At 39.9% G+C, this 18,039-nt stretch overlaps 1 protein-coding gene across 2 annotated transcripts in view; it reads right to left on the bottom strand.

The window, feature by feature from the left end:
* LOC109478195 overlaps positions 1 to 3,790 on the bottom strand; it is a 21,272-nt gene extending 17,482 nt beyond the window's left edge. The window contains exons 1-2 of one of the 2 annotated variants that reach the window (XM_019779655.1): positions 3,682 to 3,785; positions 3,574 to 3,635 (exon numbers count right to left, since the gene is read on the bottom strand). The gene's annotated coding sequence lies outside the window, so the exon portion shown is untranslated. Of the gene's footprint in view, positions 1 to 3,573 lie in introns of both variants that reach the window. The other variant, XM_019779654.1, reaches the window with a different exon arrangement.
* Positions 3,791 to 18,039: the final 14,249 nt, after the last annotated feature.

Raw genomic sequence — 18,039 nt, 5'->3', positions numbered from 1 at the left:
TTTGGCACTCCCAGCCCCGAGGACAGACAACACTTAAGCTCCTGTCCTGTATAACAGGAGCTTTCAGACTAATTTGCATCATCTTGTCTTGACTTGTCTGACTTTTGTTCCTTTTTCGACTTCCAAAAAAATTGTCTTCACTTTATTTGCATATCAATCAACAGGTTGTGTATATAAACCTGCTTTCCCCTCTGGTCTCTCAGTCACTGACGAAAGCTAGTGGATACTAGCTGAAACGTCTGACGTTTTCAAAATCATATCCAGTTGCTTGAGTAACTGTTTTTTGGCATATCGTATTACCTGGATGTCTAACCTTCATCGACACCTCAGTACATACGTACAGTGCCAAAGCCAGCATGTGCCGGCTTGTCGTATACGTCGTATATATGCACTGCCGTAAATTCACAACACCAGCTTTTGTATTCATGTGATGTCATTTTTATTTTTGGCCGGATTTTTCTTTTATTCGCCCGCGCGCGCTAGTTTGGGTGACTTCAGAGGATGTCATCCATAAAATTAAGTCGGTGTGGCCTGACCTTCTTGGCGAAGGTAAATAATATATTGCTCGGTGGTTGGAAAATAGGGACTCATGTGTATAAAGATTGCGTATAATGCGTACAAAGATTAGCATGACACAGTTGGTAAACATGACCTGGGAATAGCAAATAATAGAGGACTAAGGCTGCTAGAGTATTATGATCAACTTCATCCTTATTGCGTAAAAACACCTGTCTTGTCCAAACCTAGGGAGAACCCTACTTTCCCAGGCTCGGATGCTGGGAGCGACCACGACTTATATTAGTGATGACATCGTTAACTTTGCAAGTACGTTTAAAGACACCATGGAAAAGAGGCAATTGAGGAATCCACTACGAATGGTGTACAAAAAAGGAATATCACGCACCGTTAGTGCATTCACAGAAGACAATCTCCAACCGGTAGAAGTGCACGAGAGACGTGCGACTAAAAAAAACAAACATACTGAGACTGAGCCGCGATTTAGAAAAACAGGCAGGGGATACGACCAGTAAAAAGAAGAGCCCAAACAATCCGTGGCCAAACCAAAACACCGTGACCAAAATGGCGGACGGCGTGGATGCTACCGAAGGACGCTGTGCGCTTTGCGGCAACATTTGGGCCGCTAGACGATCTTTTAAACGGCTATATCCTACGTAGTTTTGCAGGTGGAATTTCACGGACTATTCTGAGACCTCTTTGGAGAAAAACCGTCCGCGTTTTCTGTAGTTACGGACTTGTTTTTGATGCCTACCCCAGAAGTTCTTTGTTGTACGTTTTGGCACGGAAACAGCATACGCGGCAACAAGACTGAAAAGTTACTGTAGACCGAGTAGATAGCCCCGAAGAAAAGCCTGTGCGGAAGAGGTATGAGATTCAATACTAGCGAATAGAATTTTTTGGATTATGTGAATTTCTGTTGAATGTTGTCCTAGTAGACGTGTGATTACAGTATAATACATTTTTTTACGTACGGAGTTTTATCTGCAAATATGGACGATCCGTTATAAGCTGCCACTATCACTGTAAATCGTAAAGATATGTTCGTCGTTACAGTAAGGTTATGTATAAATTCCGCTCTAAGATAGTTTGGAGTATGTTTGTATCGTATTTTTTTTAATTAAAAAGAACGTTGCAGAATCAGTTCTTGTGCCATGTTTGTTCACGTATCTTCTTGATAGGGGGAGGGCGGGCAGTGACTTGGTCCATTTTTTGGAGGGCTCATTTGACATACTATCTAATGAACCTGTCAAAAGACACAGAGACTAACGACGGGGAAAATTTGGTAATTACTTGGGATCACTAAAAGAAGACAAAAGACTGACAGAGATAGACTGTACACTACAGAGTAACATACCGCGGCGATTGACTACAAAATGTACAACATGTATGTGCCGTCGAATTTTCGCAGCCAACGTATAATACGTTGTACATCGTATCTGTATCTTTTCACATGACACATGGCTTTTTATCCTCACGTTATACTTAAATTACACAACAGCAGTAAAATGACTTTAAAATGGGGCTCCAATCAACCGAAGAGACTAGCCACAACTGTAACAGTTTGAAAAATCTGCATCAACTTGTAAAAAAGTACAACGATACCGGTAAATACCCACGTAAGAAGATCAATAAAACATTTCCGCTTTCAAGTAGAAACAGGGCAAGCTTCACTGAAGAGTGTACAAAATGTTAAATATTTGGTAGCCTCCTTTGCAGACATGTGGGGCGGCGGCGTTAATTATTTTTAGGGAGCTACGCGATCGATTTAAGCTGCGGAGGAACGATTTTTGACGCCGAGGGAGAGAGCTTTTCCCCAGCCAAAAACTGTGAAAAACTCTTTCGCGGCAAACTCACTCAGCGGCAAAACCGTCCCACCGCGGCCGAACTAGAACTCGAGCGTGTCGGAGGCTAAATATTTGTCGCTGATTTTGTTGTCAAGTGCCACACATTCTGTTGATTTTTCTCCCGCCCTTGTCACACATTCATGGTCTCCGGAACCATGGTTAGGTGTAGGTCGGCGCAAAATTTGGCTCGTGTTCGGTGAATTCGGCTACTATTCCGAATGTTTAAAAATGTTAAAAAAAAATTCGAGTGTCAGCAGAACACCAGCCTGTCATTATGGAGTAAGTCAGCAGTGTTCGGGAGATGTTCGGGGGGGTTGGGGCATACTTGACTCAATTTAACTCAAATTCATTTCAATTCAAATAGAAAGGTCGGAGTGGCCTACATTTGGTATTATAAAGGTTGCTCCCGAACGCCAGCCGAACCTGGCCGCCTGGTATTCGGGACAAATTCATGGGAAGGTCGTGAATGTACGACAGGCCAGGGCCATAAGAGAAGCGAGCTGATATACTTTAAAAAGTATAATGAGCTCAGCCCATCCACTCCTTGATGTTTTGTGACTTAGAGAGTTAGGTTAAAGTTTATGGTTTTAAAGCTACGCTTTCTGACCCGGTTCGAATCCGAGCTTGTGCTTTTTTCACTGATATCTTTTTCCGACAGGCGACTGCCGTTCTGAAAGGCGAAAATTTGCGACAGAGAGGGGGGGGGCGGTGGGATTTGACGCCAGCGTCGTTGTTGACCGTGCCTGGACGAAAGTTGGTGCTATCTAGCCTCCTTTGAAGACATGGGGGCGTTAGGTGGCAAAACCCTTTCTCCTCGGCAAAGTCCAAAGTCCCTCAGCGGCAAAACCACTCCTTCAGCGGTATAACTCGCGTCACTACCCGAAAAAATAAAATAAACGCCGCCGCCCCATACGTCTGCGAAGGAGGCTAGGTGCTACCTTGTTAGCCTCCTACGCAGACCTGTGGGGCGGCGGCGTTAATTGTTTTTCGGGGATCGACGCGAGTTATGCCGCGGTCGGATCACGGTTTTCCCGCCGAGGGAGTTTGCCGGGAAAGAGTTTTTTTTTCCTGGTGGTGAGAAATCTCTCCTTCGGCGGCAAAACCGTCCATTCGCGGCATAACTCGCGTCGCTCCCCCCCAAAAAATAAAGCCGCTGCCCCAAAATTGCAACCAAACTGTACTATGCAACATGCCGATCTCCGTATCTCACCTTGCAGTTGGTTGGTCAAGATGAAGTTGGTTGGCCTTGATGAAGTGGCCGTCGGTGGCGTGGCGTCTTGGCGAAGTTGGTCAAGGTGAAGTGGCCGTCGGTGGCGAGAAGTCGGTGTCTTGATCTGGAGCCACGACTCGTCGTCTCCCCGCAAACTGCCGGCGTGGCTAAAGTCACCCGCTTTTATAGCTTCGAAAGTCAAGCCGCTACAGGTTCATGGTCACGGCCACCGGATGCATGATCACACCTATCCTGTTTTCTTAAGCCTGGAAGAACTTGAAAGAAACCTGCCCTGTCATGCCAATATGTAGACGTGCCGTGTTCGCATGAAGTAAGCATGCGCAGAAGTAACCACCTGTTCTGTTCATTACATTTGACTAGCTGGTGTGTTACGCCGAAAGGTGGTTATACCGGCTATACAGATACAGAAGCTGGTGTGTTACGCCGAAGGGCAGTTATACCGGCTATACAGATACAGAAGCTGGTGTGTTACGCCGAAAGGTGGTTATACCGGCTATACAGATATAGATACAATCCATAAAGGCGCTCTGAAATTATGCTGACTACAAATGTGCGGAAACACAAACAGACACACACACACACACACACACACACACACAGACACACACACGCACACACACTCACACTCACAGACACGCCAAAAATAATACCGCCATTTTTCATGGAGGTAAAAACACAAAATAGAGTTAAATAGTAAGAAAAAAAATCAAACAGGCATGTATCATTTTAATTCTTCCCATTGATTATTATACAGAATATCGAGTCCCAATATGCTCATACACAGTTGTTTTTAGATATCATAACAATATATTCATGCAATGGTTTACTAGCCACAACTAATCTTATAGTGCAACCCAGAAAGAATCAAACAGGTATGTATCGATATCATGTCCCTATTTTTCCACTAAATATTATATCCTAACAGAATATAAAACACATTGCGTTGAATACGGTGAAAAAAGTAACGCATTTTATCTCAAATTGTACTCTCTATAACAATGAACAACAAAATTAACTCTTTGACACAGACCCCAAATTCTACCCTAACTTTCAGGGCGCTTTTCGGGTGGAGTATATAGCTACGGATACTAATTTTCGTAGCCCAAGCCTCCCTTGTTCTTGAGTACTATAAAGTGTTTTCCTTTTAGGATTAAAATAGCCAGGAAAGATTTCAGTCCAGAAGAATAACTGAAAGTTCGACGACATATAGTCATGTTAGTCTGTTGTCTCTCCGACTTCGTAGACCTTGTTTTTCCCGGTCGGTTGGATAAGTTACGCTTACATAACCGTACAGGTAAATTATGTTGACAACGCATGAAATACCAAGTACACATAGCCTGGGTACCATCCGGATTTTCGCTACGCCACGCTAGATAAAATCAGATTAAAGGCTAAAGTACATACCTAGTCTCTGAACTTCTCAGTAATGGACCACTTGAGAACAAAGAACTACAACTTCCCCGAGTGCATCCAAGCGCAGCGCCTCCATTTATCTATAGTCTTGGGGCATGGCATCACACAGGTAGATCATTCGTGTTGACATTACCCATGGCATACCAAGTACTTTGAAAGTGACCTACCAGTGACCTTCCCAGTCTTTCCCTGGGGAAAATTGTTTTCTTAGCTTCTCATGCGCTAAACAAAACGAGCAACACCCCACACTCATAGTCGGCCGGGAGAAGAGGGACCAAGCGCCGCAGATCGCCCCCTGTATGCTATTCCTAACCTGTCTTAGACTAGCATTACACAAAGCTCTCTAATAAGACAGGACAAGCTTGAGCGATAAAAGCGATAGAGAGAGGCAATAATCTACTGTCGGTACAAAAAAAAAAAACTTATGATGGGTTGAGGGAGAAAATGGTCCTAATAAGAAAACTGCAGAGTAGTACAATGTAGTCGTAGGAAGTGAAAACTATTTGGCAAGAGTAAAAATCTATGTTTGATGTGGCGAAAAAAAAAACGGTAACAGACAAGAATTTATCACAAAACTCGTCATACATACATCACAACAAAAAGACGTAGCTCGCAAATACAAGCCACATTTTTGAATATTGTGAAAATGGTCAATAAAGTTTAGGAATATTTTTTTCAATCTGGTAAGTTGCTGCACTGTTTAACCATGGAACAATGGCACAAATTGCTAATAAGGTTGACATTGAGGTAACAAAACTTAGATTATTTTTGTTTTAGATTCAAAATTAACGAGAGAAATATATTTGGTGATTTTTGAACGTTTGGTAGTAATGACTCTATTCATGTAGTATATTTAGTTGGTCCCCTAAATCCTTGCGGTACATCTATATACTAGTTTCTCCTTTATTTATGCAGTATATTAATATACTAGTAACTCGTCCTCTATTCTTGGAAGATATATTTCTGCTAGTAAAAGTCAATTAATGATGGCAATGTGACTTTTATGTGACTTTCATTCAATACGATAACTCTCTCAGCTACCTACAGACCCAAAATTATGAAAATATGTTGTTCCTATCTGGACTTATTGGCTTTTCAACATTTCGCAAGAAAGTGCCCTGCAGTTCCAGAACAACCTGCTAGGAGGACCAAACTCACACCACTTATTTCTGATAGGAAAAGCAATCTGTCACCAAAACATCAAGACCATAGTTGGTTCAGGACAAAAGATACAAAAACCGGAAGTTCTGATGCAGTACCAAGGCCATCCACCAAGAGACCCATATTTGACCTTGACCTTTGTCTTCCTAAGACTTACCAGCATACCAAATATCATCATAATCCATAAAGGCGTTATGAAGTTATGCTGACTGCAAATGTGCGGAAACACAAACACACACACAGACACGCCAAATTAAAAACAATACCTCCATTTTTCATGGAGGTAATAATGACTTAAATGTCATCGACATATAGTCCCCCAATTTTTTGTTATTCTCACCGCATGGTTAGGATTAAAATAGACAGGAAAGATTTCAGTCCATAATAATGACTAAAAGCTCGACGACATATAGTTCCCAAATCCGATTATATTATTTTCACCGCATGGCTAGGATAAAAATAGACAGGAAAGATTTCAGTCTACAATAATGACTAAAAGCTCATCGACATATAGTCCCCAAAACTGATTACTGTAAATCTTGTAATGTTCGTGGTGGTTTTATTTTCGCGGTATTCGCGTTGACCGCTCCATCGCAAAGTCATGACATCGCGAATATGATTTGTTTTAGTAGTACAGCTGGATAACCAGTCTATTTGGAGCTTGCCCGGGCTTTTGGCGGAAATGCGCGAGTTGGCCTGTTGCCTGGTTCATTTTAATCATACTGCAGTGTAGTCCACTTATCAGAGGTTATTATTAGAGGTTATTAATAGCAGACTGTGCCTATTCATTAGCATTTTTGAAAGATTATTCTTAGTCTATAAGATTTTTTTCTGTACTGGGTGTATGTTTTGCAAGGCGATCACCGACTAACACCTGTTCACAAAACCGATGGTGCTGATTCAAGACTGCACTTCCAACCAGGAACACCTTTTTGTGCTATATGTAGTATTTAACATCACGAGACACATTTTTAACGTCATATGGAAAACCCATGACAAGGACGCTGCGCGATTGTATCGGCTGCGATGGCACGGACGTTTGTTTACTAGTAAATCCAGATGAACTTTCGAACTTGCTTCACTCATTTAGATACATATCAGGAGAGTCTTCATAAACCAGCTATTTGACCTTCTTCTCTACTGTTTCCACAACAAGAACCGCGCTATTTGATCCTTCTTCTCTATCTATTCTCAACAAGAACCGCGCCGCGGTTTCTCTGCATGTGAAACAAGAGTTCCACGATCTCATACCTTCGCCAAATGATGTTAACCCTTCCGGTTGACGAATTTTTTAAATACAATTTTAATCATTGTTTTCGCAAATAAGGGCGTCATTTGCATGGATTACATCAGTTGATCATATTCTCCACCCGTTGACAGCCTTATCTTAACAAAATAGGCTATTCCAGCACTTCCTCCTAAATTATGCAAATGAGGTCATAAATTAACTTCATTGATGTTCACCTTCGAAATTCACTTAACTTCCAAATGCGGCAAGTATGAAATTCCCAGCAATTACAACTATGAAATTATAACAATTTTCCATTAAGTATGCAAATTAGGTCTTCATTTACATAATATATATCCTCAGATGTTTTTCTCGTTACAATTACATGTCACAAGTGTTTCATAGTCCTATCATCGAACGAAGCAGATTTAAATAATTTCCTCATTAATTATGCAAATTAGTTCATGATTTGCATAATTGTCATCTGATTATATCAAGCATCACTTCAGCTACCTACCTACCAAAAATCATGACAATCCGTCGACTGGTTCTTGAGTTATCCACCTTCGGATATTTTTGAAAAAACGCTCCTGCAGTCCCAGAACAAGCTACTAGGGGGCCCAAACTCATGTCACTTCTTCCCTACCCCACGATCTATTTACCAACCAAAATTCGTGACCCTAGCATGTCTAGATCGCAATATATCAAAACCGGAAGTTCTGCTGCAGTACCAACAAAAGCCGCCAGAGGGCCCAAAATCTAATCATTTCTAAGTCTCTTCAAGACCTACCCACATACACACAAGTTTCATGACAATCCATATTAAGCTTTTTGAGTTATGCTGTTCACAGACAAACGGACAGACGGACAAACGCTACTGAAAACATAACCTTCTTGGCGAAGGTAATAAGACAATTGTGGAAGACATGCATCTATAGCGGCATACTGCCACAATATTGTGTACTAGCAGCTAAGCCTGTCCATGACCTTTGCAGTGACTTATATAAGAGGAATCTTGTAACCTTAGTAAAGGCACTGTAAATGTACTACCATGTTTAAGTATTGTTTCAACCGCGAACGTAAAACACCGCAAAAATCTCCTTTCCTTTTTCTAACGCGTAATTATCCCCCGCGAACAAAAATGAATTTACAGTATTTTATTCTCACAGCATGGTTAGGATTAAAATAGCCAGGAAAGATTTCAGTCAACAACAATGACTTAAATCTCATGGACATATAGTCCCCAAAACTGATTATTTTATTCTCACCACATGGTTAGGATTAAAATAGCCAGGAAAGATTTCAGGCTACAACAATGACAAAAAGCTCATCAACATATAGTCCCCAAAAATGATTATTTTATTCTCACCGCATGGCTAGGATTAAAATAGCCAGGAAAGATTTCAGTCTACAATAATGACTAAAAGCTCATCGACATATAGTCCCGAAAACTGATTATTATTATTCTTACCGCATGGTTAGGATTAAAATAGCCAGGAAAGATTTCAGTCCACAATAATGACTAAAAGCTCATCGTAGTCCCCAAAACTGATTATTTTATTCTCACAGCATGGTTAGGATTAAAATAGCCAGGAAAGATTTTAGTCCACAACAATGACTTAAAGCTCATCGACATATAGTCCCCAAAACTGATTATTATTATTCTTACCGCATGGTTAGGATTAAAGTAGCCAGGAAAGATTTCAGTCTACAATAATGAACAAAATCTCATCGACATATAGTCCCCAAAACTGATTATTTTATTCTCACCGTATGGTTAGGATTAAAATAGCCAGGAAAGATTTTAGTCCACAACAATGACTTAAAGCTCATCGACATATAGTCCCCAAAACTGATTATTATTATTCTTACCGCATGGTTAGGATTAAAGTAGCCAGGAAAGATTTCAGTCTACAATAATGAACAAAATCTCATCTACATATAGTCCCCAAAACTGATTATTTTATTCTCACCGTATGGTTAGGATTAAAATAGCCAGGAAAGATTTCAGTCCACAATAATGACTAAAATCTCATCTCAAGGACATATAGTCCCCAAAACTTATTATTTTATTCTCACCGCATGGTTAGGATTAAAATAGCCAGAAAAGATTTCAGTCCACAATAATGACTAAAATCTCATCGACATATACTCCACAAAACTGATTATTTTATTCTTACCGCATGGTTAGGATTGAAATAGCCAGGAAAGATTTCAGTCCAGAAGAATAACTAAAAGCTCGACAACATATAGTCATGTTAGTCTGTTGTCTCTTCGACTTCGTAGACCTTGTTTTTCCCAGTCGGTTGAATGAACGCTTACATAATCGTACAGGTAGATTGTGTTGACAGCGCATGAAACACCAAGTACATACCTAGTCCCTGAACTTCTCAGTAATGGACCACTTGAGAGCAAAGAACTCCAACTCTCCGCGGGGCCGAATGCGTGTGATAATTCTTCATTTTCAATCACCCGTAGCTTGCCCTCTCTCTGCTGGTACAATATAATACTGCACCCAAACCGTAGGCTGATGCATCCGTGTAGCCTCTACCAGGCACCACCGATCGCTGAGAAAATAGTAGAAATTGGCCGAAATAAAGGGAATAGTAATACCAGAGAAGATCCCAGGCCATAGATCAGTGCTTCGCGAATTGGATCTTCTATGGACCGGGATCTTCTCTGGTATACTGTCCCTTTATTTCGGCCAATGTCTACTATTTTTTCCAGCGATCCGCGGTGCCAGGTAGAGGCTAGCATCCGTGTGCAGGACAAATGGCTGCTCGAAATCAGGTTAATAAATTAGATATTCCCATTACTGGTGTGTGGTGGGTGGTCACCACGGTGTGCTGATCAGCTGCGATGTTAGTTGGTTCAGGATGCCTTGGCGTTCCTTTGTCCACTTGACTGGCTTATTTGCAGCACAGTTTGATAGCAGGTCATGGAGTGGTTTAGCAATTTGATATATGTACTGTATCACCCGAGGTGGAAGCTTGCTACCCGATGTGCCATCATTAGAGCCCCGGAAGGCACAACCTGCCTGAACACCCCAACACCCCCAATCACGTAAGACTGAATACCAGGCTAAGATAAGTGGGAGTGTCAAATAAGTACTAGTAGGGCGTGAAATTATGTTAGATATAGTAGCAACTAGAAAAAAAACAACAACAATAAACCAAAAAGCTGTACTTCAGGACACGGAGTTTGTAAACTCTACGTGTGAATTTATACCGGCACAATAGCTTGTATGATCAGTTACAACCAAGGAGGTTTAAAATCAAATTTTAAACCTCCATTTTACAACCAAGGAGGTTTGACGGTACAGCTTTTACTTTGCAGTTTTCCTTGTTTCCGCAATATGGCCTCAGTAACACAACAACACCGGGAATTTGCGTTGTTTTGTTTACGACAATCTTGACGAGTTGTGGCAGTTGTAACGGTTGACCGTGCACCTGCAAAGCCTGAGGCTATTGAAAGGATCGTCCTGCCAGTATCAAAAAGTATTGCACCACTGTCAGGATCGCCCTGTCAGTAACAGAAAGTATTGCACTGCTGACAGGACCGTCCTGTCAGTAACAGAAAGTATTGCACTACTGTCAGGATCGCCCTGTCAGTAACAGAACGTATTGCACTGCTGACAGGATCGTCCTGCACACCATCTAAATTGTCCATTTAGCCAAAAATTTGAAAATCCTACGCACCTAAACAGCGTTAAAATCCTTGTTTACAAAGTAGGGTGACCTCTGACCTCTCATGGACAGCACAGCAATGCATATAAACATCAGCTTCTTTTCTGTGCTGGACATCTCAAACATGGCTGAAAGTCTGTTTTCTCAACAAAATAAAATTTCAAGAACCCTTACCTGTAACATCCAGCGACAAAAAGGCGACATTTCCCTCAAAAGACTTTTTACATTTGGTTTTGTCTTGCCTATAAACTTGCCCCAATACACATGCGTGGATTCCTGACCTTAACCCTAAACATCGGGTTGACCTTTGACCTCATATGATTGTCTAAGGTGAAAAACTGATGACCTAATTCCTGAGGTTGAGGTCACTTGGCAAACAGCATAATCTTCCTTGAAGACATATTGAGGACATCCGAACAATTTCGTGTGTAGGAAAGTGCAAATATGACCGGGGTCCTTTTTTTATATCAGACTTATTTTTACAAATTTGTGTCGATCTCCATAAACATTTAGGAGAACTTGAAGAAGAGGTTTATTGACAAAGTTACGGGAGGATTTTTTTTGTGAATCAAAAATCAAATACCATAAAAAATATACGCCTGGGGTCCAAATGGACCCCGTTCGGGTTTTTTTATTCTCATTGTTTTAGGACGTCCATAGGCGACAGGCGTGGCCAGTACCTAAGTGAGCCGGAGGAAACTATGGAGGATGGCACACAACTTCACTAATCAATGTTGCACTGGAACATTATAATGACGCATCAGGCACCACGAAGACCAATCAAATTGGCAACGTTAACACAACCTTACAAAGTGTTTTCTGTTATGAGGTACCCATGTATAAAGAGGGCTTCTAGTCGCTTTAATAAGGTTGTGAAATCTGCCCGAATCTGACCACTATGGCTCCCTAATACTCCTATCCAAATTATTTTCTTCGCATCTTTTATCTTTTGGTCTGGCTTAGCTGTCGAAGATCTTTCATACAAACTGTACAAAGGACGGACTTTCTATGATAAAGTATCCCTGTAATCTTCTGGCAGCTTAGCAGCCAGACTATTATCACGTGGGCGTAAGTCAAAACGGAGAAAAGGCAGATATTGGTAAACATGTTGGGTAAGCAAGAGCATCAAGAGGAATGAATGAATTCTATAATGAATAAAATCAATATAGTGAAATTGATATGTTCACCATGTTAGTGTCAATGGTCGATTATAAAAGTCCCTAAACACTCTCATAATTACGAGTACCATCTGCCTTACTGACAAAATCAGATTTGAATGATACGGAGAGAAATAAGTGTATCCACGAAGTCTTTTTATGTTTCTCACAGGATCTTCAAAGAACAAACTCCTTCTGATAAAGTAATCCACATGATCTTCTGACAGCTTAGTAGCAAGACAATTATTGTGGGCGTATGAAAGAAGCGGTAATCTTTTTTGAATATTTCATTTGAGTCAACAAGCTGGTGGCAAAAAGATGTTGCCATAAGGTTGAAAATAGATGATTACGATTTCTAAAGAAAAATCAAAAGTTAAAAATGTTAAATTATAAAATACGCTTGAATACCGGTTTCACATCATTCTTTTTTTCCCAAATCTTCTAGCAATAACCCACAACGTGTTCACATCTGTTTCGGTACTTGCATCTTTTGTTCCTTGATTTAAATTTCTTGAATTTCATACTTATGGTATTTAAAAGTTCATTGAAGGTCAACATCATTAAACATAAGGTATTCAAATTAAGGCCTCATTTGCATAATTAATGAGGAAATGCTAGAATGGCATTGTTTGTTAATATAAGACTATCTTTTGGTTGAGAATATGATAAACTGATATAATTTATGAAAATTAGGATGCTATTTGCACAATCAGGGGGAATGATCTATAATTTGTCAGCCATAAAGATTAACATCATTTAATGGCGAAGGTATGAGGGCAAGTTGTCTTTGGGACTATTTTCCCCCGCCCAGCTCAAAAGACTGCCTGGTACGCCAGTAGGAGTTTTGTTAGTAGAGTTTTGTACATCAGAACTTAGCCGAACCTCAGTACTAGACTGGATTATGGTAGCTCTAATTGAACTCCCTAGCTTAGTCCAAAATCTACCCGAAAACTTAAGGGAATCGAGCTCCTGCAGCCCCAAAGAAAGCCCGCCCTACCCACTATAGACTGCACACCAGGCTAAAAAAATGCTGGACCAGAGGCACATAGAAAATAATGCATCATCACTTACCAGTGAGGAAATTCCTTATAAGCGCCTTTACTGTCAGTGACCAGCTGGCTTTAACTGAACAGGGTCCGCCTCAGTCTATGAGAGTTACTGACAAATTCTACGCTTAGGACAAATATGTCCATTCAGTCCTGGGTGATGTGTGATAGACTAGTAAGTAGATTTAATTTAAGTACTGCTGATGGTGTGACGTAACTTTTATATCATCTTTATTCATCATAAGCACTGTCTGTAACCATTCAAGAACTTTCCCTGGTCCAATAGCTGGTTGCCAACTGTCTACTTATGTCATGTCCCGACTCCATATCTATGTACCGAGGCCAATAAAAAAGAATTGTGACAGACAGGAATGTTTGATATAATGTACATCATGTCAATACGCCATTTACGTTGTATTTATGTAGTTTTAGTTTCCAGGAATTGACTAGTATGATTGTCAATACCACATTGTCATCCTTGCCATTCATTGTACCATGTCTAGCAATAAAGATCAGTCATTGCCTTCGACTGAAGGCTATGCCTTCGGAGAAGGTTATGAAATCGGGTTTGCACTGTTTGGCAGATTAGGCACGATAACTCTTGAAGGCAAGGTCCGAGGTTCACGATTTTTGGCAGGCAGGTTGATTTGGGGGTGGCCATTGTCAAGGCTAAAAATGGGCTTCGTGGGGGGTTCCTAAGTCACTGTAGTTGACCTTGGTTTTTGGTGTTTTTTCCTTGTCATCAAGATATCTCGAGAATCCTTAAATGTATGTTCATTATTTTTAGTGGGCAAGTTACCGTTGAGAATGCCGAGGTCAAGTTCGAAGATGGGCCCCGTGGGGGTTTCTATGTCACTGCAGTTGACCTTTGTTTTTTGTGTTTTTTCTTGTCATCAAGATAACTCGAGAATCTTTAAATGGATGTTCATGTTTTTTAGTTGGCAAGTTACCATTGACAATACCAAGGTCAAGTTCGGATATGGGCTTCGTGGGGGGTCCCCACGTCATTGAATTAGAAAGTACTGCAGCGAAACTTCTGGTTTTTAAATCTCGTGATATGGACGTGCTATGGTCATGATTTTTAGATGGTAGGTAGTTCTCGTGCTCAGAAAGAAGTGCCGTAAGTTTGGGCTCCGTAGCAGCTTGTTTGGGAAATGCAGTGGCATTTGTTTGAAAATGTTTGAAGTAGGATAGCTCAAGAACCGGTTGACGGATTGTTGTTATTTTTGGTTATCTCGGTAGCTTAAGTGATGCTTGACCTAATTTGCTGAATATTTTGCAAATTACGATCTAATTTACATAATTAATGACAGAAGTCTATATATTTGCTGGGTTCTGTGATAAAACAATTAAAATGGTGGCATATGTAATCAAGAGGAAGAGATTTTCATTATGTAAATTATGACTTAATTTGATTAATTAATAGAGAAATCTATATGTCATCCATAGTGCAGTAGACCTTTTTGGTTCCCACCTTCTACGGATTACATTGATTTATGCCCACAAGGATAGCTGGAAAAAAATTTCCTCTTTGTTAGGACAACAGAATCCTTGTGGAATTGGCGAAAGTGGCGCTTAATCTGCCTTTTTGGATATAACTGTTCAAAAGGACTCCCCCAGAAGTTGGTCTCATGTGGATGATGCCCTATTGCAAACTCATCAGTGTCATGCCTGTAATCCTTGAACAAACAAAGGCCCTCTTTGTTGCCCAGGTCACCAGCTACTGTAAATAAACCCTCAGTCAGCTCCACATGCAAGTGGTGTTGTTCCTCTCTGGCCCTTGTGTAAACACAGATGTGGAAGTGGGTCACATCCTTGAGCTCTACATTATCTGGGGCTGGGGCAGGCAAGCAGTTTTGATAGCCCATGATGTAAACAGGCTGGGGTCACAAATATTTGGTGTCAATAACAGTCAATCGACAAGAACGGCCTACAAAATGCTACGTGAATTTGATTTCTGTTATGAACACTCCATTTGTTTTGCACCCGACATGACCTTTCGCTGGTAACTCTCCTGCCCTTGTGTAAACACAGATGTGGAAGTGGGTCAAATCGTTGAGCTCTACATCAACTGGGGTATGCAGTCAAGCAGTTTTGATAGCTCATGATGTAAACAGGCTGGGGACACAAATTTTTGGTGTCAATAAGGCCTAATTTGCATAAATAATGAGAAAAATGCTATAAATAGTACAATGAAATAGTGGTTACTGACAGGATTTTCATACTGGCTGCATTTGGAAGTTAAGTGAAGGTGATCAGTATTAAACATAATTTATTCAAATCTGAACCTTATTTGCATGATTTATGAGGAAATGCTAGAATAGCCCTCTTTGTTTAAGATTATAAGACTGTCATTGGATGGAAAATATGATCAAAGGATATAATTGCAAGTGAGGATATTATTTCGATAATCAATGTGAAACATTCATAATTTGTCAGTCGTAAAGGTTAACATCATTTGTCGAAGGCATGAGATCGTGGAACTCTAGTTTATTCATACAACTGCATCAGTAAGAAAATAAAACAAGACTTTTCAATTTCTATGTGGTGTGTGTGTGTGCGTGTTCATTTTCAAGAGCAAGGTATAAGGTTCGGTATATCACCATACAAATATAAGCTTTCTGACATGCTGTTGTATTTGTCTCTGTCATAGGCGTTCATAAAACGTTGCTTTACAATACGTTACCCTGGTTATCTGAGTTGAAAAAGAACACGCTTAACTTTGCCTGACTTCCTCTGATGACGTAATCAAAGCTACATAAACACGTATGAACCATGGTTACCAATAATATACCTCAATGATAATAATAATAATAATGAACATGAAAACAGACATAAAGCATCGATGCACTGGGTGACAGGTCACCCAGGTAGCCGGGTTCAAAAGTGCACAGTGAACTCTATCTGACCTCCTCCAATTAAGTCATGATACCCTCATAATATATCATATTAAGATATACATAAATTAATTCATAATTACACATAAATATTCATAGTCAAGTGCTCTGACATTGATTAACTTACAGTATGGCATTGACTTTGAGCTATTGTTCTAGAAAAATTACACGTCAAAAAAGTCTTGTTTTATACAAATTAGAATAGACTTACAGTATTGCCTCTGTTCTAGAAAAGTCATCATAAAAGTCTTGTTCATACATATTAGAGTTATAGTATAACCTCTACCTCTATTGTTCTAGAAAAGTCATAATAAAAGTCTTGTTTTATACAAATTAAAGTAGACTTACAATATAACCTCTAGAAAAATTACACCTCATAAAAATTTTTGTTTTATACAAATAAAAATACTTACATTATGACATCTATTGTTGTCTTACACGTCTAAAAAGTCTTGTTTTATACAAATTGAAATTGATTCACAGTATGACCTCCATTTTAGAAAAAATACACGTCATAAAAGTTTTATACATACAAAAGTAACGTCTGTGTTTTTGGAAGTCTTGTATTCTCCATTGTTTTTTTATACATGAACGATCTGCATCTGGCTTCTCAGTGGATTTAGAGCATCTTGTTGGACTTGAACTACATGAAGATGACTTCCTTGAAACTCTTTTTTTCTCGGTAGTGTGGTTGGCAGTGACAAGTCGGCAGTTACTAGACTATCAGTTAACTCTTCATTTATTTTCAGAACTGACCAAACGGACCCCTGTACAATGTCTATTGTAAGAAATGATCGATATTTTACAAAATGATAACAAAAACAGTAATATCTCTAGTATGTGGACATGTTCCACTCTATGTAGTGCAGCACTGGTAGTCATATTCACTAAATTCCAATACAAAACTCATATTTTTCTCCTTATGTAATGGTCATGCCTGAAAAGCAATGTGTATGTTCATCCTGTTTAAGAAAACAGACATAACTAAATCAATATTACAACCCAAGGCTCGAAATACTGGGTGCACGTGCACCTTAATGCACCTAAATTTGAAGCTGTGCACCCATTTTTTTTTCTGTGGGTGCACCAGTGACCCAAAAAATTATCCTGGTTACCGAACCTGTTATAGCCCCCGAGTCCTACATCCTTTAGCACTCGGGAGCTATAAAAGGTTTGGTAACCAGGCGACCCAAATATTTTTGTAGGTTTACGTATGTCAAGATATATATTAGTATACAGCAATTCTCCACATCTGAGTGTCCTAAAATCACCCTTTTACATGTACTACTTTTCCTTAGAAATGAAACATAATCAGTTTTTACTGACATTCTACTTTTTTATTCTATATAGTGCACCCAATTTTTTTTAGATTGGGTGCACCAGTGCACCAATTCATAAAAATGAATTTCGACCCCTGCAACCTAATCAGTTCAAAGCGTAGTGGTCTATCAATTATTGCTTATTCCTTTAAAAAGACTGGTCCAGGCATTGTACAGTTTGAAATTTTGTACATGTACCAGGGGTAAGTCCGATTTTTGTGTTCTAAATAACAGTTCAAACTTGCTTCTACCAACAGATGAATAATTATTATACTTTCAAGGTAAGATAGAATTTCTACTTTGTGCAAATACTTTCAAAGGTTACAGTGAACTGAGACTGACTATAATTTGCAGAGAGAGAGAGAGAGAGACAGAGAGAGAGAGAGAGAGAGAATCAAGATTAACCACACTATCTTTCCAATGGTTACATGTAGTTTCTTCTCGATGGTTATAAAGCATGCAAGGAATCGAACCCATAACTTCTCAATCTCGTGTCCACTTGCCTAACCATTCGATGTAGCAAACATAGTGGGGACTT

This window comes from Branchiostoma belcheri, unplaced genomic scaffold (genome assembly GCF_001625305.1).
Source record: "Branchiostoma belcheri isolate BF01 breed outbred unplaced genomic scaffold, Haploidv18h27 scaffold427, whole genome shotgun sequence".
Lineage (NCBI taxonomy): Eukaryota > Metazoa > Chordata > Leptocardii > Amphioxiformes > Branchiostomatidae > Branchiostoma > Branchiostoma belcheri.
The sequence above is the reverse complement of the archived record's forward strand: the minus strand, read 5'-3'. Positions and strand labels throughout refer to the sequence as shown.